This window comes from Amblyraja radiata, chromosome 34 (assembly GCF_010909765.2).
Source record: "Amblyraja radiata isolate CabotCenter1 chromosome 34, sAmbRad1.1.pri, whole genome shotgun sequence".
NCBI classification, from domain to species: Eukaryota; Metazoa; Chordata; class Chondrichthyes; order Rajiformes; family Rajidae; genus Amblyraja; species Amblyraja radiata.
In genome coordinates, this window is record NC_045989.1 from 19,253,408 (window position 1) to 19,278,552 (window position 25,145).

At 45.4% G+C, this 25,145-nt stretch overlaps 1 protein-coding gene across 1 annotated transcript in view; it reads right to left on the reverse strand.

The window, feature by feature from the left end:
* The window catches only part of sema6d (semaphorin 6D), a 239,009-nt gene that overhangs the window by 70,188 nt on the left and 143,676 nt on the right, over positions 1-25,145 (reverse strand). The window contains exon 3 of the mRNA XM_033050281.1: positions 15,655-15,784. The gene's annotated coding sequence lies outside the window, so the exon portion shown is untranslated. The remainder of the gene's footprint in view (positions 1-15,654; positions 15,785-25,145) is intronic.

The window sequence follows — 25,145 nt, forward strand, 5'->3', positions numbered from 1 at the left end:
TAGCTGTGCTTAAATTCAATGCCCTTTCTCCCACATTAGAACAGTATAAACCATTACCGAAAGCATGTTATATAAATGTTATATAAACAAAAGTCTTTAATGCATTGGACACGAGTGCAGAACTGAAGGGAGGCCATCGGAGTGGGAAAGTGGCACAGAAATTGTTCAAAGCTCGGATGGGCAGGTCAGTTAGGAAAAAAAAAAAACTTTATTGTCACTAGAGACAAGTCACAATGAAACTCTACGCTTGCATACCCTAGGTATGCAATTAGTCGCTAGATAAGAGCACTGACAAAGTTACAAAGTATACACAGTATCCACGCCAGGTTCTCCTTTGTGTGGGAAGGAACTGCAGATGCTGGTTTAAACCGTAGATGCAAAAAAGCCTGGAGTAACTCAGCGGGACAGGCAGCATCTCTGGAGAGAAGGAATGGGTGACATTTCGGGTCGAGACCCTGTTTCTCCAGATCCCCCTTTGTCCTCCCCCACTCCCCTCCCCCATTGTGTCCATTGTTCTCTCCCCTCCCTCACGGCCCCCCCCCCCCCCCCCCCGCCCTCCCCCCATGCTGGGTCCTCCTTTGTTCCTTCCCTAGGAAGGAAGACGTTGAGGAAATACCAGGAGAATCAGAGTGTAACTCATGGGGAATGAACTGGACTGAGTGGTGTGATTTTACTTCAAGGAGGCAGAGCAGGATGCCAGATAGATGTTTGTTACTGTTTGGCCGGCTTATAGAGAGGCACAGGCTGGAAAAGCAGGGGGGGTGGGAGATGACCTATATCTGTGACATTTGGAGAATCTTTGCTAAATGTTGTTATGTGCGGGATAATGAAAACAGTCTTTAATACTGGTCCCGACTCAGATAATTGTTTTTCTTCTCGCTTTTATGAATAGATAGATGGCTCTTCCATCCAAAATGGATTTTGCCACTTCATCAATTTAACTCGAGTCTCGAGGAACTTAATTTCCACAGTTAGAAAGGTCTCCACTTCAAGTTGGAAACATTGACGGAGCATGTATAATAACAGAAAGCTTGAGCAAAGGCTACAATTTTCCATCCGGGAGGCTGATTATCAAACTCATCTGGGAACAGCAACTGGTGAAATCCATGTTCAACTCATTATCACATGGGGGGTTACCATCCGGGCGTTATACAAGGCACTTCTGGGCACTGGGATGGATAAACCTGGATGACCTTGTGCCCCGTTTAGATTGGCCCAAGTTTTGGCAGAAGGTTTGGAGGTGGAAGGGAATTAAGTGATTTTGGAGAAATTTGAAACCCCACCTGAATGTGAGGGTTTTGGATTTTATTGAACCGAGACCCAAAGCGGGCGCAGGTTGCAGGTTTCGGACGAGTTCAGGAGGGGGTCCAGTTTCATGAGGGAAGAACCGCACTTTAGTTTAGTTTAGAGATACAGCGTGGAAACAGGCCCTTCTGCCCACCGGTTCCGTGCCGACCAGCGATCCCCGCACATTAACACCATCCAACACACGCTAGGGACAATTTTTACATTTACCAAGCCAATTAACCTACAAACCTGCACGTCTTTGGAGTGTGGGAGCAGACTGAAAACCTCTGAGAAAACCCACGCAGGTCACGGGGAGAACGTACAAACTCCGTACAGGCAGCACCCGTAATCGGGATCGAACCCGGATCTCCGATGCTGGATGATCAGCCATGATCATATTGAATGGTAGTGCTGCCTCAAAGGGCCGAATGGCCTACTCCTGCACCTCTTTTCTACATTTCTATGTTTTCTATGTTTCTCATCCAATCAAGTCTAGTTAGACTACCCCTCCCCCAGTAATGATGTTTATTAGAATATGTTTAAACAGAGCCTGCCCAGTAGTTTAGTCTGATCTAGTCGAAGCCTGGGGGGCTTATGATTTTTTTCAATGGTATTGAGAACACCACACCCGTCTGGGATGGGTTTTGACAGCCAGGCTCAGTGAGGGAAGCCCACACTGCTCCATGATCCATGTATCATCACATCCTCATTTGGGCGGCTGTTCGTAGCGCTCAGATTGGATCACTGGCAGGTGGTGTGTGTGTGTGTGTCTGCGACCATTAAAACAGGTTCTGGCGGACGCTGGGAGCTACGGAACATGTACCAACTCCTCATGGAAGGTGAACAACTGTGTGTACTAGTGTCATACATGTGATTACACATCATTGAGTCACATGCATCCAACTCATTCACACATTAAACAAAAGACAACATTCAGCTCATCTGATGCGTCTGCACCTGGGTGGAATTAGTGTGGGAGGTCGTTTATAACTAGAGGTGGCAGGAACTGTGAGTTTACAGAATGTCACAACTCCCCTTCAGGTGGAACTTATTACAGTTTCTTGGCACCGCAAGTTGCTTCGTTCTTTGGAATGGAAGCTTTTTCAGTTCATATACTTTTTGTTTTCAACATTATTATTGGACACAGACCCTTTCCAATGTATTGGCCAGCCTAAACTGTCTGTTTTACCGCCTGCTGGTTACTAACTCAAAGTGCGGGAGGAATCCAGCGGGTCAGGCAGCAGTTTAGTTTAGTTTAGTTTAGTTTATTGTTGTCACGTGTACCGAGGTACAGTGGAAGACTTTTGTTGTGTGCTAACCAGCCAGCCTAAAGACAACACATGATTACAATCGAGCCATTCACAGTGTACAGATACATGATAAAGGGAATAATGTCAGTAAGGTGGAGGAATTGGACAGACAACGTTTCAGGTTGGGACCAGACCAATGACGTGGGGGGGTGGGTGGTTTGGGGGTTGGGGGGGGGGAAGAGACGGGGATGGTGCAAAGCCTGGCGAGCGATAGGTAGATACAGGAAGGGGGGGGTTGTTAATGGGGGAATCACCTGTCCATTCCCTCCCAAGATACTGCCTGATCCACTGAGTTTGTCCAGTGCTTTGAGTTTTGTTCAAGGTTCCAGCATCTGCAGTCTTCTGTGTCTCAAATCATAGCTCAGAATACTGTTGTGAAGGGAAAATGCAGATAAGAGTTGAAGTGCATTAGATTATGTTTTGAGTGCACCTTTGAAACCTTTTGCTTTAGACTTTAGACCAGTGATACGGCGCGGAAACATAGAAACATAGAAAATAGGTGCAGGAGTAGGCCATTCGGCCCTTCGAGCCTGCACCGCCATTCAATATGATCATGGCTGATCATCCAACTCAGTATCCTGTACCTGCCTTCTCTCCATACCCCCTGATCCCTTTAGCCACAGGGGCCACATCTAACTCCCTCTTAAATATAGCCAATCAACTGGCCTCAACTACCTTCTGTGGCAGAGAGTTCCAGAGATTCATCACTCTTTGTGTGAAAAATGTTTTCCTCATCTCGGTCCTAAAAGATTTCCCCCTTATCCTTAAGCTGTGACCCCTTGTTCTGAAACAGACCCTACGGCCCACCGAGTCCGCACCCTGTATACTAAACTACACACACTGGGCACAATTTACAAATTTTGAATCAATGCATATTAATCTGCTTTGTTGCCTCCTTTTGCTCTGGTATTTTATTTCATTCTTCACATGTTTAAATTAAAATGTTTTTACTTTTTAATTGTCTACTGTATATCATGTTGCTACTTGCGAGCAAAGCACCAAGGCAAATTCCTTGTATGTATCCATACTTGGCTAATAAAAATTATTCATTCATTCATCTACAAACCTGTACGTCTTTGGAGTGTGGGAGGAAACCGGAGAGCGTACAAACTCCGCACAGACAGCACCCATAGTCGGGATCGAACCCGGGCCTCTGGCGCTGTACGGCAGCAACTCTAGCCCTGCACCGCTCTCTTGTGTGAAGCCACATCGAGTGTTGTAGAAACACAATTAGTTATTGGTGTTACAAATGTATCAGGAACAAAGTTTTAGTCTCATGAAATCCAACTGCATTGAGGTGATCGCACGGGCAGATGTTCAGCTTTCCAGGGCACACGGTTAATTTAACAAACCTAGTGTTTTCTCAGAGGAGGTGTGTATATGGAACGAGCTGCCTGGGGGAGGTGGTTGAGGCAGGTACGAGAACAGCATTTAAAAAACATTTGGACAGGAACATGGATAGGAAATCTGTAGAGGGATATGAGCCAAACACGGGCAGGTGGCACTAGCTCAGGGGAACATTTTGGTTGGCATGGACGAGTAGGGCTGAAGGGCCTGTTTCCATGCTGTATGACATAGAAAATAGGTGCAGGAGGAGGCCATTCGGCCCTTCAAGCCAGCACCGCCATTCATTGCGATCATGGCTGATCGTCCCCGATCAATAAACCATGCCTGCCTTCTCCCCATATCCCTTGATTCCACTAACCTCTAGAGCTCTATCTAACTCTCCCTTAAATCAGTCTATCAGTCCGTGACTCTCGTTTAGAAGGGATAGACTGAAGGATCTCGACCCGAAACGTCACCTATTCCTTCCCTCCAGAGATGCTGCCTGTCCCGCCGAGTTCCTCCAACATTTTGTGTGTATCTTCGGGATGGAGTATTTCAGATTTTCTCTGCCCCACAGCTTAAAATGCTTTAAACACAGCTGTTTTTAACACACGGCTAGGATGCTGCCAAGATGCTGCCCAAACCAGGCGACTGTTTGCGCGCTGGCCACAGAAGCAGATCTCCAATCACATATTACAATCGCTCCACACTTTTAAATCTATCCATACACTGGCTCGATTGTAATCATGCATTGTCTTTCTGCTGACTGGTTAGCACGCAACAAAAAGCTTTTCACTGTACTTCGGTATACGTGACAATAAACTTAACTGAACTGAAACTGAACTGAACTGTATTGAATAGAATACATTGTTGTCACAAGTGACAGTTCACAGTGAAGTTCTTTGCCCGCGTACCTTGCCAAGGTATGCAAATAGCCGCCCTCAAGTGGCGCCTACAACGTTTCAAATCCCCCCCATGCCAGTTCCCCTTTGTTCTTTCCCCCCTCACTGCGGTCCCCCCCAAAACTGGGTCCTCCTGGCTCTACCCCCTCCCCCACTGCAGTCCTCCCAGGCCGGGTCCTCCTTTCTTCCTGAATGTCTGTACTTGTTTAGATCCTGCTATGGGGCTGTGACCTGTGTACCCTTCTCTCCAACTTCACAGTCGCCAGGCGTGAAGCCGATCCCTGTGGTGAGGAGGAGCTCCACTGATAGAGTGCAAACTCCGACCACAAATGCAGGGATGGTTTCCCTGGCTAACGTATAGAAGTGGCCGTAACATGCGGTGTGTGAGTGTACTTGAGTTCTCTCAGCCCCTGCTTTAAAGGATCGGTGATTCCAGTGGATCGGATATCTTATGTAAGGAGAGCAGTCGACAAAGAATTGATTATTTGTCTTTGGTTAAACACTTCTGGTGTTATGCCCTATTACACCCAAAAGATTGCTGGGATATAATTTTGTGGAATGGGCAACCTTTAAATTATGAAAATAGTATTGATGTTATAGATAAATAATGTTGACAAGTATACAAACCTAAAGGAGATTGTTTGAATATTTGAACAACCACTACTGTTACACCACAGTAACAATAGGGTGGCACAGTGACACAGTGGTAGAGTTGCTGCCTTACAGCGTCAGAGACCCGGGTTCAAACCTGACTAGGGGTGCTGTCTGTACCCAAGCAGTCTCCCTGTGACTGCTTGGGTTTTCTCCGGGTGCTCCGGTTTCCCCCGACACTCCAAAGACGTACAGGGTTGTAGGTTGTTTAAGAAGGAACTGCAGATGCTGTGAAAATCGAAGGTAGACAAAAATGCTGGAGAAACTCAGCGGGTGCAGCAGCATCTGTGGAGCGAAGGAAATAGGCAATGTTTCGGGCCGAAACCCTGAAGGAAATAGGCAACGTTTCGGGCCGAAACCCTTCCGGGTTTCGGGCCGAAACGTTGCCTATTTCCTTCGGTCCATAGATGCTGCTGCACCCGCTGAGTTTCTCCAGCATTTTTGTGTACCTTCAGGTTTATAGGTTAATTGACATCAGTAAAATTGTAAATTGTCACTAGTGTGTAGGATAATGCTAGTGCACGGGGTGATCGCTGGTCAGTGCGGACTCTGTGGGCCAAAGGGCCTGTTTCCGTGCTGTATCTCTAAAGTAAAGTATTGTTGATGACAGGGTAGCTGGAGATACCAGATTGTCCAGATCATCCTCGCCTCCTCGCTCTGCCATTTCAGCAGGAATGATTTTAAATGAATTTATATATCAGCATGGACATTTCAACCAGAAGCAAAACCACTGCTAAACCAAAGAGATCGGGCAAGTATGCCAAATAATGTATTATTTACCAAGTAAAAACTAATTTCTACATGTGTTGTTCATTCAATGTCGATATGCAACTATTGTCGATAAATACTCTGGCGGTGAAAATGGGCCTGTCAGCACAATGCCGCTATTTGTGTAGGAAGCCTAAAGCAAATGATACAAATTGAAAATGCATTATCAATAATACAACCCACACAGCAAACGATTGAGAAATCTCACCGCGCAGCCCTTGAAAGTTATCAATATTTAAAATCAAGACGTATAGCCCAAATTCAAATTCCCCCGTTGAGATGAAAAGATCATTCACGTGCAAAAATCCATTATTATTTTAAGGTAACACTTAAAGATAATCAATTTTATGCTATTTCTTGTTCTGGATGTTTGATGTTTTAATATGGTGTAAAACAGAGAGAGGAAAATCAATGCAAACCTGCCTGGAATTACCACACTGCTGTTCATTGATATATATTTTATAAAGTACAGTAAGAGTTATGTTCATTTCAGAGATCAACTTTCTCTCATTAATTCTGTGCATTCTCACTTCTCATTCTCCCCATTGGATTGCAACCTTGTTGTGGTCGGGGAGCTTGTGTGCCTCAGTGACCCCCAGAGCGATACCAGCGGGAGATTCGTCTCCCATGCTGGACAGGTCGAAGGGTAGAGGTGAGACGAAGAGCCATCCACTGGTCCTCCAGGTTGCAGGTTGAGCACAGGGTTAACAACCCTGTCTCGTAAAACAAATTCGTTACGGTAACAGCAACTGAAGGAATCAACACTACTTGGCACGATGGACTCCCAGGGCTATCGACAGATGCTAGGATGAAGAGAACCAGACAGCATCCCAAGAATAGCCCTGCACCGGACACCGAAAGGGAAAAGGAAAAGAGGAAGACCCAAACCACTTGGCGTCGAACTGTAGAGGAGGAAATGAAAACAATGACCCTGACCTGGGGTAGTGTCCAGAAGCTAGCCCAGAGCAGCCATGAGTGGAGGCCCTTCGTTGCTGCCCTACATGTCAGGAGGCACAATAGGCAGTAAGTAAGTACGGGAGTAAGTCACTTCTCATCAAACAGTGCCTAAGTTTGTTAATGTTCACTCTCGTTTTGTAATCCCGTTTGCCTTGCCGAACCCTGAAATCCTCTCCCACATTAAAATTCCTCCAATTCTGATCTCTTATCCATTATTCAGTTTATTTAGAGTCATAGAGTCTTACAGAGTCATAGATCCCAACTTGCCCACACTGGCCAACACGTCCCATCTACACTAGTCCCATCTGCTCACGCTTGGTCCATATCCCTCCAAACCTGTCCCATCCACGTAAGTGTCTAAATGTTTCTTAAATGTTGCAATAGTTCCTGCCTCAACTACCTCCTCCTGCAGCTCGTTCCATACACCCGCCACTCATTCTGTGAAAAAAGTTACCCCTCAGATTCCTATTAAATCTTTCCCCCATCACCTTAAACCAATGTCCTCTGTTTCCCGATTCCCCAACTCTGGACACGAGACTCTGTGCATTAACCTAATCTATTCTCTCATGATTTTGTACACCTCTATAAAATCTCTCCTCTACTGATGACCCTTCCTCCCGGCAACAAAGGCTCCAAGCTCGAAATCCCCTTCCTAAAACTCCCCTTCCTCTTTTCAGATGCCCATCACAGGCATCGGTGACCAAGCTTTTGCCCATCAGCCTTAATATATCTTTCCATTGTTGTGTTAAATTGTGTTTGATAATGCTCTTATGAAGCTACGTTGAGGTGTGTTAGCTACTCCAGCATTTTGTGTCTATCATTAAATCTACTGAAGGTTTGATAGGTAAATAAAAGATACAGCCTGAAGTAGTCTTAAATCTGGAGATAGTCGAACCCGCAGTATCTTCCCAATTCTCTTTCACTTCCCATTATATTTTGGGATTGTTTAATAATTTTCTAATAGAAATGCATTAAAGTAAGGCTGCTTCCAACACAAGATACTGAAATGATCACGCAAGTTCAAAAGCTTTCAGACAATCGGTGGTTAAATACTAATGCTGCGATTGATGCGATTCCCTGTAGACTGAAAATAATAAATTACCGTCACGCCAGTCAAGAGACACTGAGCCCCTTTGTGTTGGGAACCCTTTGATCCCCCTCCTTGGCTGCCCCTACACAGATATAAGAAAGGCTTTTTCTAACAACAAACTGCGAGTCAGCAGGTCCAGCAAAGACAGCAAGAAGTGAAGGGGCCTGAATTGCAAGTCATGATACAGCGGCTTTCAACTATCCAGGTGGAAGTCAACTTTAAAAAACAAATAGCGTAATAAATCAGATCACCAATCCCATATTGCGGAGACCATAACTTATTTTTTGGCACCCGAAGCTTCGCAGGAAAAATCCTTTTCGAGAACATGGGCTTGTTTTGTTTTCCTCAACCGGCACCTTTGGCCAGACATAGTTTAGAGTTTTATCATCGGACCCGACCCTCCCCAGCGTTGGAGTCCTTGTACGCAAGTCTGTTCGGTTCGGGTTTCAAGGCTGCGCCCTCAATCTGTTACAGTGTCGCAGGCAGGGGCGAGGTTGAATGGACGGACAATCAGATGCAAACGGCTTAAATCATTTACAGGACCAACAAAATGCAACAAAACCTCAGGACAGAACAGACCCTGCCTGAATCGCCTTCACAGAGTGTGTTCTCTGTGCTGGGACATTTTCTATGGCAGTACTATATATATACTGCTCATACTCAGACACAAACACACACACACACATATATATACTGGAAGGAACTGCAGATGCTGATTTAAACCGAAGATAGATACAAAAAGCTGGAGTAACTCAGCAGGTCATAAATATACTTACACATATATACATATATATTTATATATATATACTTATACAAATGCACATATATATATATATACACATACACACGCACGCACACATATATATATACACACGCACATGTACACACACACACACACACACACACACACACACACACACACACACACACACACACACACACACACATCATTTATTTATTTGCCTCTGTACTCCACAATTTGAGATTTGTAATAGAAAAAAAATCACATATGGTTAAAGTGCACATTGCCAGATTTTAATAAAGACCATTTTAATACATTTTGGGTTCACCGTGTGGAAATGGCAACAGTGTTTGTACGTAGTCCCTCCAGAATGAAAGGCGGTAAGTAGTGGAGAATCGCAGTTCTTGACTCGCAATTATTCACTATTTACTTTAATGATCTGGCGGAAGGAACAACTTGTAAGATTGCCAAATTGGCCAATGATATGAAAATAGGTGGAAAGGCGTGTTATGATAAGGCTCCTGTGATTCTGTAGCAGGATATAACATTGGCTACCAGGATACAACACTGAGCGATTGGACAAAGGATTGGCATAAGAAGCTTAATGTGAGGAAGTGTGAGGCCGTGCACTTTAGTGGGAGAATCAAAAGGCAAATCATATTCCAAATGGAGAGAGACTGCAAGTGGGTGAAGTTCCGAGGGATCTGAATGTTCTTGAGCATGAGTCACAAATAGCTACAGGCAGGTTGAGAAGGCAAATGGCATTTTGCCCTTCATTTCAAAGATGAGGTGAAGGAACTGCAGTTACATGGATAGGACAGATTTGCAAGGATATGGGCCAAACGCGGGCAGTAGGGACTAGTGTTGCTGGGAAATGTTGGCTGGTGTGGGCAAGTCGGGCCGAAGGGCCTGTTTCCACACTGTATGACTGACTCTATACTGATTTATACCGGAGATAGACACAAAATGCTGGAGTAACTCAGCGGGTCAGGTGGCATCTCTGGAGAAGAAGAATAGGAGACCTTTCGGGTCCGAACCCTTCTTCAGACTGAAAGATTAAGAGAAGGTGGGGGAGAACTGGAGGCAAGAATAGACCGGCCTTGTTTTGTTCTGGCCTTTTCTCACTTGCACTCCCCTCCCCCCCCTCCAACCCACCTCTATCTTTCAGTCTGAAGAAGGGTTCCAACCTGAAGCGTCACCTATTCCTTTTCTCCAGAGATGCTGACTGACCAGTTGAGTTACTCCAGCATGTTGTGTTTATCTTCATTTCAAATATGTTTAATTTTAAAAATAGGTATGTTATGTTGCAATTGTTCAGGGTTTGGGCGAGGCCTTATCTGGAATACTGCTTAACATTTTGTTCCCTTTATCTAAAAAAGATATGGTAAGGTTGGAGGCAGTCCAGAGGCGGCTCACCAGGCCAATGCCTGGAGCGAGAGAGTTGTCGGCCCAAGAGAGAACAAACATTTGGGTTTGTTTAGTTTATTATTTTTTAGTTTAGAGATAGAGAGCGGACACAGGCCCTTCGGCCCACCGTGTCCACACTGACCAGCGATTCCCACACAATGACGCTACCCTGCACACACTCGGGAAAATGTTTACATTTATACCTACAGACCTGTACGTCTTTGGAGCCTGGGAGGAAACCGAAGATCTCGGAGAAAACCCACGGGGTCACGGGCAGAACGTACTAACTCCGTGCAGACAGCACCTGTGGTCGGGATTGAACCCTGGTCTCTGGTGCTGTAGGCGCTGTAAGGCTGCAACTCTACCGCTGTGCCATCGTGTATCCCACTCTAACAGGTGGTGAATTTAAATTTAAGTATTGAAATAAATCTGGAATTAAAAGGGTTCGTGTCAGAAATAGTGAGAACCCTTGTGTATATGGTTTAATCTATAAAACTGTTCTCAATGGGCTAACCTCGTCCAGTTGGTTCACCTTCGTGACATTCCTTCTAAGGCAGCTAAACACTTTCCTCGACAGCAACAATACTCCAGGTGTGATTGCGTGATTCAAGTCCTACATAATCACACAAAGACCTAACAACCTTAGCACACTTCCGACACAGTTTGTTTCCTTCTGTACAAGGAAATTTAATGAAAATCAATCATGTCCGCCTGTGTGCATCACCCACCTCTGCATGGATGTATTTTTGCATTTTTTAATTTTTAATTGTTAATTATTGGTCTTTTTAAGTATTTATTGCTCTCAGGTAGTGTCAGCATGGTATTTTATGTATTTGTTGTCTGCGTTCGTTTTGAATGTGTGGGTTTATTGGTTGGGGGCTTCTGGACATCTGAATTTCCCTGAGGGGATCAATAAAGTATTTTTTATTATTATTATTATTATTATTATTATTATTATTATTATTATTATTATTATTATTATTATTATTATTATTATTATTATTATTATTATTATTATTTACAGTCATATGCAGTGACTTTAAATGGTGTACAATTCATATTCTGCTGGAGATGCTCAACATGTACCTGGTAGTTTCCACAAAGCATCATCTTCTGTATCCCTTGGATGCAAGATCCAAGGATCTGGAATACTGCTTAAAGTTTTGGTCCCCTTACCTAAAAAAGATATAATAACGATGGGGGCAGTCCAGAGGAAATTCACCAGGCCAATTCTTGGAACGAGAGAGCTGTCTGTCCGGGAGAGACTAAATATGTGGGTTTGTTTATTTTAGTTTTTTTTTTAAGTTTAGTGATACAGCGAAGGAAACAGGCCCTTCAGCCCTCTGAGTGAAGGATCTGGCCCGACGGGGCTCTGGATGTGGATACAATGTACACATTCACCTGTATGTAGGTTCTCTTTAACAATTCCACTCAGTCCTCACTCCCATTTTGTTCCATTCTTGTAATGTCCCTCAGTAGCCCCCATCATTGGAGCCCAACCAGCTGATCCTAACTCACTCCTCAGCCTAGAATTACCAACTGCACTCCCTCCCACTCAACAAAACTCTGAACTTCTCAACAACCCCCGACTCCAGCTTCTTTCAACTGCATCGCCACATCCCCTGAGACTCAAGAAAGGCCTCGCCCCGAAACGTCACCCATTCCTTCTCTGTGGAGATGCCGCCTGTCCCGCTGAGTTACTCCAGCACTTTGTGTCTATCTTCGCTGTAAACGTGCATCTGCAGTTCCTTCCGACACATCCCCTTGTTGAGGCAACACTGCCGTCTGATGCTCACAAACTAAACACGTATTGGGTCCAAATACCGTGAATTGCAGGTTTAATTTGCCTCTTTACTTACAGAGTGCACCATTCATTCCCCATACGCCTTCACCAATAAAAAACTATTCTGCGCTTGTGCTATTCTTAATCAGGTATACAACCTCAAGTTTCATAAATTCATAAGTTATAGGAGCAGGATTTGGGCCACTCGGCCCATCAAGTCCACATTGAGTCTACTCCACCATTCAATTGTGGCTGAGATATCTTTCCCGCTCAACCTCATTCTCCTGCCGTCTCCCCATAACCCCTGACACCTGTACTAATCAAGAATCTATCAATCTCCACCTTAAAAATATCCATTGACTTGGCCTCCGCAGCCTTCTATGGCAATAAATTCCACGGATTCACCAGCCTGACTGAAGAAATTCCTCCTTATCTCCGTTCTAAAGGTACGCACTTTTATTCTGAGGCTGTGCCCTCTGGTCCTAGACTTCTTCACATCCACTCTATCCAGGCCTTTCACTATTCGGTAGGTTTCAATGAGGTCCCCCCTCATCACTCTAAACTCCAGCGAGTGCAGGCCCAGTGTCGCCGAACGCTTAACAAAATTCTTCACATTCTGTTCCATCGTCCATGTTCTGCACCCCAGCGGCTTGAACATTGACCTCCAATTTGCATTAGCCCTTGCTGTCCCCTCCCCTTCTCAGCTCTCCCTCAGTTTCTCCAGCACTTTTGCCTACCTTCTTTTCCCTTTTTACCTAATTCATCCACGTCGCACTGCGGTCTATTTCGTTCCTGTCCGCCAACTCCCCAGCTCCGCAAGGACTCCAGCAGTTGAGCAAAAGTTGCAGAAACCCCCTGGGCTGATGTTTGGCCCCCAAGCAACGTCTGACAATGAGCCCCTCTCTCTGAACGGGAATCACAAAAACCACAAGGACATCACTACTTTCCTATTTATTCACAAACAATACTTTTCAATTATTTAATTTTCAATGTTTTAAAAAAATTACTTCTGAATGTCAGGGACATTCGGAACAGTCAACAAACCGTGCGTGCCAACTTTGACAGGTGGTGTAACTGGGAGTGTAGGTTTCTTCATGGAGTTTGTTGGCAGAGCTAGTTGAAATCTACCCATGTGCCCCAATCAGCTCACTGCCTAAGAGGGCTCACATTTACTACTTGTACATATTTAAAGAACTACAATCTGTTTTTATTGATAGTTTATTCTTATGTTCTATTTCACTCCATTAATTTCTTGGCCATCATTTGCGAGATTAAAATTTGCCTATTCGTCAGCATTCTGTCCTACTGCCACGGTATTAGTGCACAATACAAATATATTTATGACTTTCCGCAGAACAAAAATAAAACTTGGATTGTTAGTACGCACCGGTCAATTGGAATTTTAGACTTTAGACTTCAGCGATGCAACGCAGGAGCAGGCCCCTCGGCCCACCGAGTCCGCGCCGACCTGCGATCACCCCGTACACTAGCACTATGCTACACACTAGGGACAAGTTCCAATTTACAGAAGCCAATTAACCTACAAACCTGTTCGTCTTTTGAAGTGTGGGAGGAAACCGGAGCACCTGGAGGAAACCCATGCGGTTACGGGGAGAACGTACAAACTCCGTACAGACAGCACCCTTAGTCAGGATCGAACCTGGGTCTCTGGTGCTGTAAGGCAGCAACTCCAAAGTTGTGCCACCCTATTCATTTAATATTCATTTAAAATTTGTTTTGGCCCTCCATGGTTGTGGTTGGCTCTACCTGAAGTGATCATTATCAACCTTTGTTGTCATCTTGCAAAGCAACATTTGTACAGTGCAAAATGAGAAGACGTTTCCCAGGGAATACCGGAACATCAAAACAGTACGAATAGTTTATAAAAGTGCAGGTAAAAACAGCAACATTAAAAATACAAGTAAAAACAGTCATAAAATGTCCTGGGCTGCTGATTTAAGTGGCCTGAGCCAGTGCCAGAGTTACACAAAATTGCTGGAGAAACTCAGTGGGTGCAGCAGCATCTATGGAGCGAAGGAAATAGGCGACGTTTCGGGCCGAAACCCTTCTTCAGACTGATGAGTTGTTACTCAGTGCAGGGCAATCAGGGCAAGTGAATACCAATATGTTCACATCACCTGCAGTGCAGGCTTGGATTTTCAAAGAGCTGAAGGTATCTCTCTAGTTCTGATGTTTTCGTTGTGAGGTAAAAAAAAGTACAATTTCAGGCTCACCACTGATTTTCCGGCAACTGATGGTTTGGCACCTCCTTAAATCCGGACCAAATTACTAGAGCGCACTTGATATTCCCTGGGCGGCCACAGATGGCGCTGCGTGTGGCGCGCACCCATTCGGGCCGTGTCCCACCGTCCCCATAGACTTATTTGTTTACTTCTGTTTTCATCGATCCCTTGGTTTTGTGCAAGTCTTATCTTATTTTGCTAACATTTAACCCCAGCTGTGGATTCGAAGCAAGGTGTCGTAAGTTCATAGTTCATAGGTTAGCAGAGCAAAAATGAGGCCATTCGGCCCATCGAGTCAATTCTGCAATTCAATCACAGCTGATCGGGAGACTATTACTTATCAAGAATCTATCAATCTCCGGGGATAATTGTCAAGCGTATTTAATTCACATTTAATACATGTTTTACATAATTTTCTAGCAGTCCAGGACTGCTTTAGAGACACGGGAGGGGTATAATTAGTGGGTCAGAGATATGTTGTGCTATTATTACTGTTATTATGTGACCTCCGTTGGTCCAGCAAAATGGATAATCTGGCAAGGCTCTGGGACCAAGAGTGCCGGAAAATCGCTGGTGGTCGGTGGTTGGTGGTCCGGTAAATGAAATGTTACATAAAGACAAGGGTCTTGACTGAATGCTCTCAGTCAATGCTGACTGTCCTCCGCACCAGTATCCCTGTTGTCATTACACAAACCACGCTTCCGGCTACAAGTTGCAATCTCCCTCTTGACGAGGGGGATTTGCGCAAGGTTGAATCTTTCCGACAATAAGCACCAAAGAACTGTCATTGAAATGGGCGTAAGACCATATTTTCCTCCCACAGAAAATCACTCTCTGCCTTTTACACCAAATCAATGTGTATTGAAACTATCTTTTTCTGAAGACTGGACATTTTTTTTACACAGTAGAAATTCCTGCCAGGACTTTACAGATTTTCCTTTTATTGACCATGGAAGTATAGTTTATATCCCTTGGATAACAGACTTAGAACATTTTAATTTCCGCCACTACTTGTACCACCTCAGAAAATCCATACTTTTGATGTCTGTGGAGTTATTCACGGAAAGTAATTGTCTCAATGTGGCGGGTGGTTATTGAGCGGTTATTTCTCAGTACAGTTGTATTATTTTATCAGCAGAAAGTACTTACAGGATCATAATTGCAGAATTACAGGTGTCATTTACTCACCGTTTCAGGTGGTAAGTGGAGATCTGCCCGGGAATAATCGCTCGATGAGGATGTCTTACTGTTGGAGCGTTGTGGAGCTTCAACAGAATGCTGTCCTGTCAGTGGAGCTTTGCTTTAGTAGCTGAGCACTCTGTTACACATTGAAAATGGAGAGGGGAAGAGTGGAGGACAGGAGGGGGGAGAGAGTGTGGGGGATAGAGAGAGGGGTAGGGGGAGAGAGAGAAAGAGAGGATGGGGAATGAGTGGCAGAGGGGAGAGGGAAAGGAGGAAGGGGAGGGAAATGGAGGAATGTAGGGAGGGGGGAGGGAGAGGGGGAGACAGGGGGAGAGAAGGAGAGAGGGAGAGAGGGTGAGGGAGAGAGAGAAGAACATGTTTAGAACATCAAAATCAACATCATGCTTTAATATGTGCAAAACTATTAAGCTATAGTTAAGTATAATAGAGAATAAAGCTATTAAGATAGAATTTTAATTTATCTTTTCAATTACTTTAATTTGTCTTCTACAAGATGCCTTACGATTGCATGAATAAAGGCTATTCCCTGATGTCTCATCCACTGTGCCTGAGCTATAATGCTGAATTTACAGGCACTTTTATTGTATTGAAGGTTTGGATGTCACGGTCATCTTTGATATTGTCCACAGTGTCGTGCTAAACGTCCCTGTGTCAGCGGAGGCTCAGTCTGCAATGGGCTCGGCTTTGAATCAGATGCCGTCAGGGTCAAGTCCAGCCCCAGTTACTGGAGCAGGCATCCCTGGACCCGGTTGTCCAATGTAGCGATGGGTCAGTGTTGCAGATTCCCCTCTTTTCAAAGAGGCGCACTCACAGAGACGCTCGTCTCTATTCTGGATAGAGACATAGAAACATAGAAAATAGGTGCAGGAGTAGGCCATTCGGCCCTTCGAGCCTGTCCGCCATTCAATATGATCATGGCTGATCATCCAACTCAGTATCCTGTACCTGCCTTCTCTCCATACCCCCTGATCCCTTTAGCCACAAGGGCCACATCTAACTCCCTCTTAAATATAGCCAATGAACTGGCCTCAACTACCTTCTGTGGCAGAGAATTCCAGAGATTCACCACTCTCTGTGTGAAAAATGTTTTTCTCATCTCCGTCCGAAAAGATTTCCCCCTTATCCTTAAACTGTGACCCCTTGTTCTGGACTTCCCCAACATCGGGAACAATCTTCCTGCATCTAGCCTGTCCAACCCCTTTAGAATTTTGTAAGTTTCTATAAGATCCCCCCTCACTCGTCTAAATTCTAGCGAGTACAAGCCGAGTCTATCCAGTCTTTCTTCATATGAAAGTACTGACATCCCAGGAATCAGTCTGGTGAACCTTCTCTGTACTCCCTCTATGGCAAGAATGTCTTTCCTCAGATTAGGAGACCAAAACTGTACGCAATACTCCATGTGTGGTCTCACCAAGACTCTGTACAACTATAGTAGAACCTCCCTGCTCCTATACTCCTATATAGAGGTTGCAAAAGACCCTCTAGCACTGTGCCACAACAAGCACACTGTCCCTGGAGTCATTCCCTGTCAGTTATCTCTTGGAGCATCGAACAGTACAGCACAAGAACAGGCCCTTTGGCCCACTATGTCTGTGTCGAACACGATGCCAAGAACGACTCATCCACAATCCATATCGCTCCATTCCCTGCATATCCATGTACCTATCCAAAAGTCTCTTAAACGCTTTTATTATATCTTCCTCCACTACCGCCCGTGGCAGCACATTCAAGGCACATACCACCCTCTGCTTATAAAAACACCCTTCTCACCTTCATGGGAGGTGGGCTTGGAGGGGAGGAGCATCTTTGTCAATGCTGCTCACACCCTCCATGACATAGTAGGAGTAACCAGCAACTGCCTGGTTCCACCAAGATCCTTCTTCCCCTGTGGCTATCAAACTGTACAACTCCACCCCCTTCTGTCGTGGGGTAGACTGACTCACCCCACCCCCCCCAATCCTTTCCCCTCATCATTTTAATTTCATGTTTCATATATCTTGTGCATTTATGAATGCTGGCAGATCAATTTCCCTCCTGGGATAAATAAAGTTCTATTGTATCGTATCGTGCCGTAACATAAAGCTATGCCCTTGAGTTTTAGATTTTTTTTCATCTTGGAAACAAAAAATTTGTTGCTGCACTCTCTCAACCTTTCTCCGAAAGTAATGCGGTTTTTCCACCTCTTCCAGGAAATCAAAGTTTCTTTTATTGCTACATTGTTCAATGTCAACCTCGATGGGTTTACACTGTGTGTTTACCAATACATTACCCAATACGGTTGGGTTATTTTAGGACACCGCCCAAAGATATTTCCCAAACTCACAAATTTACTTTTGCTTAGTAAAGAGATACATCATGGAGACAGGGTCTTTGGCCCAGCAAGCCCGTGCCAACCAGTGATCAGCGATGCACACACCAGGGACAATTTACACAAGCCAATTAACCTACAAACCTGCATATCCTTGGAATGTGGGAGGAAGCTGGAGCATCTAGAGAAAATCCATGCGGACACAGGGAAAACATACAAACTCCATACAGACAGCACCTGTAGTCAGGTCGAATCCTGGTCTCTGGCGCTGTAAGGCAGCAACTCTACCGCTGCGCCACCGTGCCGACCTAATGTCTTTCCAATGCTGTTATACTACCTACCTCAACCACCTCCTCCAGCAGCTTGTTCAATATACCCAAGTAAACATTTTGCCCCTCAGATTCCTATGAAATCTTTCCCCTCTCACCTTAAACCTATGTCCTCTGGTTCATGATTCCTCCACTCTGGGGAAAAGATGCTGTGCCTTCCCCCTCTCTATTACCCTCATGATTTGAGACACTTTAATAAGATCACTCCCTCAGCCTCCTGCGCTGCAAGGAATAAAGTCCAAGGCCCCACGGCTCAGTCCTCGAATCCTCTGCTGGGTGAGAACAGTTCACGGTGATAACTGAATGTTTTAGTTAAGTGCCCTGGTTTTACAACGCGATGAACATGTAGGCCTATGTATATATTGAAACATATTGCTAGGTGGCCAATATATTGCTGAGTTGGCACAGTGACGCAGTGGTAGAATTACACCTTACAGTGCCAGAGACCCGGGTTCGATCCTGACTATGGGTGCCATCCATATAGAGTTTGAACGTTCTCCCCGCGACCACATTGGTTTTCTCCGGGTGCTCCGGTATCCTCCCACACTCCAGAAACGTACAAGTTTGTAGGTTAATTGGCTTCGGCAAAAATTGTACACTGTCCCGAGTGTGTAGGGGTGACCATTTGTCGGCACGGACTCGATGGACTGAAGGGCCTGTTCCTATGCTGTATATGTAAACTAAACTAAACTAAACTGTATAAGAAGGAACGGCAGATGCTGGAAAATCGAAGGTACACAAAAAAGCTGGAGAAACTCAGCGGGTGCAGCAGTATCTATGGAGCGAAGGAAATAGGCAACGTTTCGGGACGAAACGTTGCCTATTTCCTTCGCTCCATGGATGCTGCTGCACCCGCTGAGTTTCTCCAGCTTTTTTTGTGTACCTTAAACTAAACAGTATCTCTTTAAACATTTCTGTCTTGCGAACAATTCAGGTTACGCACACAGTCCTGTTGTTGGCACAAGGAACTGCAGATGCTGGTTTACTCAAAAAACCGCCCAACTGCTGGGTTAACTCAGCGGGTCAGGCAGCATCTCTGGAGAACATGGATAGGCGACGTTCCGGGTTGTAAATGGGGGCGGCTTGCATTCAGTAGAATGGATGGCCATGAAGCCTGCCTCCAGTTACTGAGAAGATGCATGCTTAAAGCGAAACAATATGGCATGTAACAGTTCCCCATTGATTTCCACGGGTAAACTGTTTGACAGCCCGGGCACGTGTGTGGTGTCCACTGCCAAGTTGCAACCTCGCTGTCAGGCAAAATGATCGCTCTCGTCCCTTAACCTTGAGCTCCACCGATAACAAACGAGTACAGTACGATATAATTCCCCTCTAACACAAGGTAGGCACATTTACATAATTTACATGTCGTTCTTGAAGGTAGACAAGGGAACTGCTTCACTAATCTGTGTGAAATGGCAAAAATATTATTCTTCGCTTTATGAAAACATTACAGTGACACTGGACGGTGGATTGTCTAATTTACTCAGTAAACCTAGTGTTGAGAAGATTTGCCAAATATAGAATTCTAAGCAAACGATAAGGGCTGAGCTCTGATTTTAACTGGGGGTTGTATAGCATGAAATAGTCATGGATTTAGCAGGCTGCAATTGTACGAGCAACTGGCGGTTCTCATACGATCTGCCGAGTGTGAATGCAATGCAGCTGAATTTTTTGTATTAAGATGCATTATTCAAAGGCAAGGAAGATTTTAAACCCGGTCATTCACGGACACATAAAACAATGTAACTTGTCCAATCAACGTCTCAAATCAGCGACAGCTTTCGAGCTGCTTGCTGGGGCCTTTGCAACAACCCTCGACGTGATGCTCCATATCTGCATATTGAAATGTGTCATGAGAAATTGGTGTTGTCGTTTCTGTTGGCATCTCTGATCGAAACACTTTCCAAGTTTGAAAGCGCGCTGACAGATCATTCTTTATCGCGGGCATCAGCCCCACTCTGGAGGACATTACTGTGGGGAAACTGGAATTTCACAATTTTGTTGAAATGTTCTTTCGGTGCTTAATGCATGGAAACAGAAGCCGGAGAGGAGTCTACCTACATCTGTGTCAGCCAGGAGTGACAGCTATAAATTAAACAACACCCGAAGAATATATAGAAAATGACTAGACACGATAAACACAATTTCACTAATGTGCAGGAAGGAACTTCCTGGTGGCGGCGCGACTCGTTGCAGCGGCTCCTACAGCCTGTCTGTCTTTTTTTATTTTTTGTCTAGTTAAATGTAGTGTTTGGTGTTTTTTAAATACTGGTTTTTAAATGTGTATATGTGGGGGGCGGGGGAAACCGTTTAAAATCTCTTCCCTGTCCGGGAGACCCGACCTTTTCCCTGTCGGGTCTCCGTTGTCGTTGGGGCCTAGCACCGTGGAGCGGCCTCCAACCTGAACGACCCGGGGGCTCAGGAGACTGCGGAGCTGCGGACTACTCACCATCGTGGGGCTGTCCGGCCTCGGTGCGTGGGGAGCGGTGGTGACTCGCTGCTGCGACTCGACTCCTGGGGCTCGGAGGCTCCAGCAACGCAGCCGCAGGTCCGGTGGACTGGGACATCGGGAGCTCGCGGGTCCGGGGGGAGAGAGAGACCGCTTCCCGGAGCTCCCGCAACGCGACTTCTCCATCCGTGTCGCGGGGTTGGAACGACCCGGAGCGCGGACGTACATCGCCCGGCGCGGCTTCATGGCCGTGGGACATTCCAGCGCCCGCCGGGGGCTCCAACTTCGAGACTTCTAGACCGGGAGCGGGGCCGTAAATCGCCCGGCACGGCCTAAAATGGCCGTGGGACTTATCATCGCCCGCCTGGGGCTTGGACATCGGGAGAGACATGGAGAGCAGGGGAGAGAAAAGACTTTTGCCTTCCATCACAGTGGGTTCACTGTGATGGATGTTTGTGTGAACTTAATTGTGTGTATGTCCGTAGGACATTGTTTTTGTTTGTATGGCTGTGGAAACAAAATTTCGTTTGAGTCTCACTGGGGCTCAAATGACAAATAAATTTGTATTGTAACTGCGGATGCTGGTTTAAACTGAAGATAGGCACAAAAGGCTGGACTGAAGAAGGGTCTCGACCCGAAACGTCACCTATGCCTTTTCTCCAGAGATGTTGTCTGACCCGCTGAGTTAAGGGCCTGTCCCACTTGGGCATCATTTACGCGGCATCATTTCCGCGTCACGACGCACGAAGCGTGCATGGTGTGCATTATGCGTGCATGGCGCATGGTGAGGCGTGGTGGCGTAGGCAGTGGCGCGTGGTCGCGCGCGGCGCCCCAGGATTTTTGGATTCACAAAATCTTCGGGCGCCACCAGCGTGACGCGCAAATGACACCTAAGTGGGACAAGCCCTTTACTCCAGCGTTTTGTGTTCATCTACAACTTTACTAATGGTGGTTTAACGGACTGCTAATTGATTAGGCTGACTTCTTCACAATACTACTTTTAGCAATTCAAATTAGACAGCGATCTTAAAATACACATACAGCAGATTGCTCACAGACTTTGGAATGGTTATGTGAAACGCATACTTTATAATGAGGGGGGAATTCACAGTCGCAGTGATCTCCATAATCCATTTGGTTGCCTGAGTACAAAACTCTGCTACATTTCTGCAGTTGAAGGCATTTTAATGGATAGTGAGGAAATATATAACACCAGTTCCAAATGATTAATGCTCCCTTGCACAGGCTTGGTGTCACTCATTGTTTACAAGAATACACTTATCCTAAAATAGAGTTCAGATTTTGGGAGATTTTGGAATAATTTGTTCATATTTTCTCATTCTCATTCTCTCCCCAATGGGCCTGGATAGAGTGGCTGCGGAGAAGATGTTTCCACTAGTGGGAGAGTCTAGGACCAGAGGCCACAGCCTCAGAATTAAAGGATGTACCTTTCGAAAGATGAGGAGGAATTTCTTTAGTCTGCGGTTGGTGAATCTGTGGAATTCATTGCTACACAAGGCTGTGGAGGCCAAGTCAATGGATATTTTTAAGGTTGAGATTGATAGGTTCTTGATTAGTACGGGTGTCAGGGGTTATGGGGAGAAGGCAGGAGAATGGGGTTGAGAGGGAAAGATAGATCAGCCATGATTGAATGGCAGCCATGACTTGATGGGCCGAATGGCCTAATATTGCTCCGAAAACCCATGAACTACTCAATGCCAATACTCAACTCCTCAGCCTGACCCAAAACATCACCTAACCTCTGAGCTGATCTTGTGGCCAAACTGTGTATATGGTGTATATGTGTATATGGTTCCCGGAGGTTGCAGGTGGTTGCCGGAGGTTGCAGGTAGTGGAAGCAGGTAGGGAGACTGACAAAAACCTCCAGGAACCGCACGGAAACCTTGGGTGGGGCGCAAAGTCTCCAGAGGTTTCCGTTCAGGTTTCCTAAGTGGGACAGGGGCATTACAAGAGCTGAACTGGGAAGCAACAGGTCTTGCATAAATCAGTCAATTTGTAAGTTTGGAACGGCAAAATGTTAGAAATATTTTTGTTTCTGAAACTGCCTTGAAAAGATGCTCCCTTAAACTGGGAGGTGGGTACCATCCAAGTATGTATCATTTAAATTAGGAAGCAAAATATTAATCATATATTAGGATATCTTTAGTTTAATTTAGTTATATTATATCCATAATATATATATATATATATATTTAGTTATAGTTATGTTATTATTGGATAATACATTATCTTGTACTGATGGTTATTTTAGGACATTGCTCAAAGATATTTCCCAAACTCACAAATTTACTTTAATTTGGTTAAGAGATAGAGGGCGGAAACAAGCCCTTCGGCCCACAGATTCCGCGCCGACCCGCGATCCACATACACTAACACTCTCCTACACACTTTGGACAATTTACATTTTTTATCGCAGCCAATTAACCTACAAATCTGTGCGTCTTTAGAGTGTGGAAGGAAACCGGAGCACCTGGAGAAAACCCACGCGGTCACTTGGAGAACGTACAAATTTGTACAGACAGCGCCCGTGGTCAGGATCGAACCCGGGTCCCAAGTGTCAGGAGCGAACCCCACTCTACCACTGGGCCACCGTTTTTAAAATGTCCTTAAAATTTATTCGGATAGATATAGAGATGAGAAGGATGTAGAGGGATATGGGACTGGCCCAGTAGGGCAACTTGGACAGCACGGAGAAGGTGGGCCGAAGGGCCTTTTTCCCCATGCCGTACAGCTCAATGACTCTCTGTCAATGTTACAATTTCTGCACCAAATTGAACACATCATTCAAGACAATGGGCATATTTATTCCCACTGCTCTCACTTTATTGCACCTCCCTTGAACTTGGTACTATGTGGCAAGCAATAAAATGGTCATTTATGGAGGCTCTGTTCAGGAGCTACTGGAGGATTGCCTAGATCTTCAAACGCGCTCCGTTTTACACAGCCGCCCTTAAATCAGTGACTTTCTCCAAGCAGCGCTGTCAATGAAACGCCTCACACGCAGGTTCAGGGCAAGAAAGTAGAAAATTGCATGAATATTTTATCAAGCACATCAAAAGCCAATAAATTACTTTCGATATGTGGTCACTGTTTTATGGGCGAGGGTGGCAGCCAATTTGTAAATCACCAGCTCCCGCAAACAGAAAAGGGATACGTGACCCGTTCATCTATTAAGGGAGAGATAATTAAATGTTCGACTGGCACTCTGGCACAACAGTGGCGGTACTTGGTGTCAGTGAAAGTAACAGCGCAGCTGCCTGCCATTCGGCCCTTCAAGCTCATCCTAGCCCATAATTGATAAATGCCATCCTATTTACAAGCCTGTGATCCGTCGTCTTGCAGGTTACAATGCTCATTTCGGAGCGTTCGAAGCGCGACATGCTCCACCTCCATCATCCTTTCAGACTGTCACTGCTCCTTGGGTGAAGTATAATTTTCCTCAACTCCCTTCTAATCCTTTTACCAATACTTGGTAAAAGGATTAGAAGGGAGTTGAGGAAAATAAAGTTATGTCTGCCAGTTGTCAAACGCCTTCCAAGGAAAACACTTCACTCTGTCTGCACCCCTGACAAGTTTATACACCTCAAGTAAATATCTCAGTGTTCCAAGAAAAAGGGATCGTTCTCCAGCCGGGGGGGGGGGGGTGCAGCGGTACAGTTGTTGCCTCACAGCACCAGAGACCAGGGTTCGATCCTAACTACGGGTGCTGTCTGTATGGAGTTTGTACGTTCTCCCCGTGACCGCGCGGGTTTTTCTGCGGGTGCTCCAGTTTCCTCCCACACTCCAAAGACGTACAGATTTGTAAGTTAATTGGCTTCGATAAAAAAAAAGATAAATTGTCTCTAGTGTGTGTAGGATAGTGGCAGTGTGCGGGGGGGGGGGGGGGGGGGGGGACGGGGACTGCTGGTCGGTGCCATCAGGCTCTTGAACGCTAGACAACACTACCCTCAGCAACTATGATCTTCTATGGACTGCGTCTGTCTTGTACAACAGACTTTGGTTTTGAACTATTATGGCCTGGTTACCTAATATTACTGATTATTAATTTATTGTATTATTGATAATTGTACTCAACCTGTGTGTTATGGCGTTATCGGGTCGGTTAAGCGGTAAGAATTTCATTGTTCTCCTGCCGGTACACATGACAATTAAGGGTGACACCGTGGCGCAGCGGTAGAGTTGCTGCCTCACGGCGCCAGAGACCTGGGTTCAATCCTGACCTCAGGTGCTGTCTGTGTGGAGTTTGTTAGTTCTCCCAGTGACCGCATGGGTTTCCTCCGGGTGCTCCGGTTTCCTCCCACATCCCATAAACGTGCGGGTTTGTAGGTTAATTGGCTTCTGTAAATTGTCCCTAGTGTGTAGGATA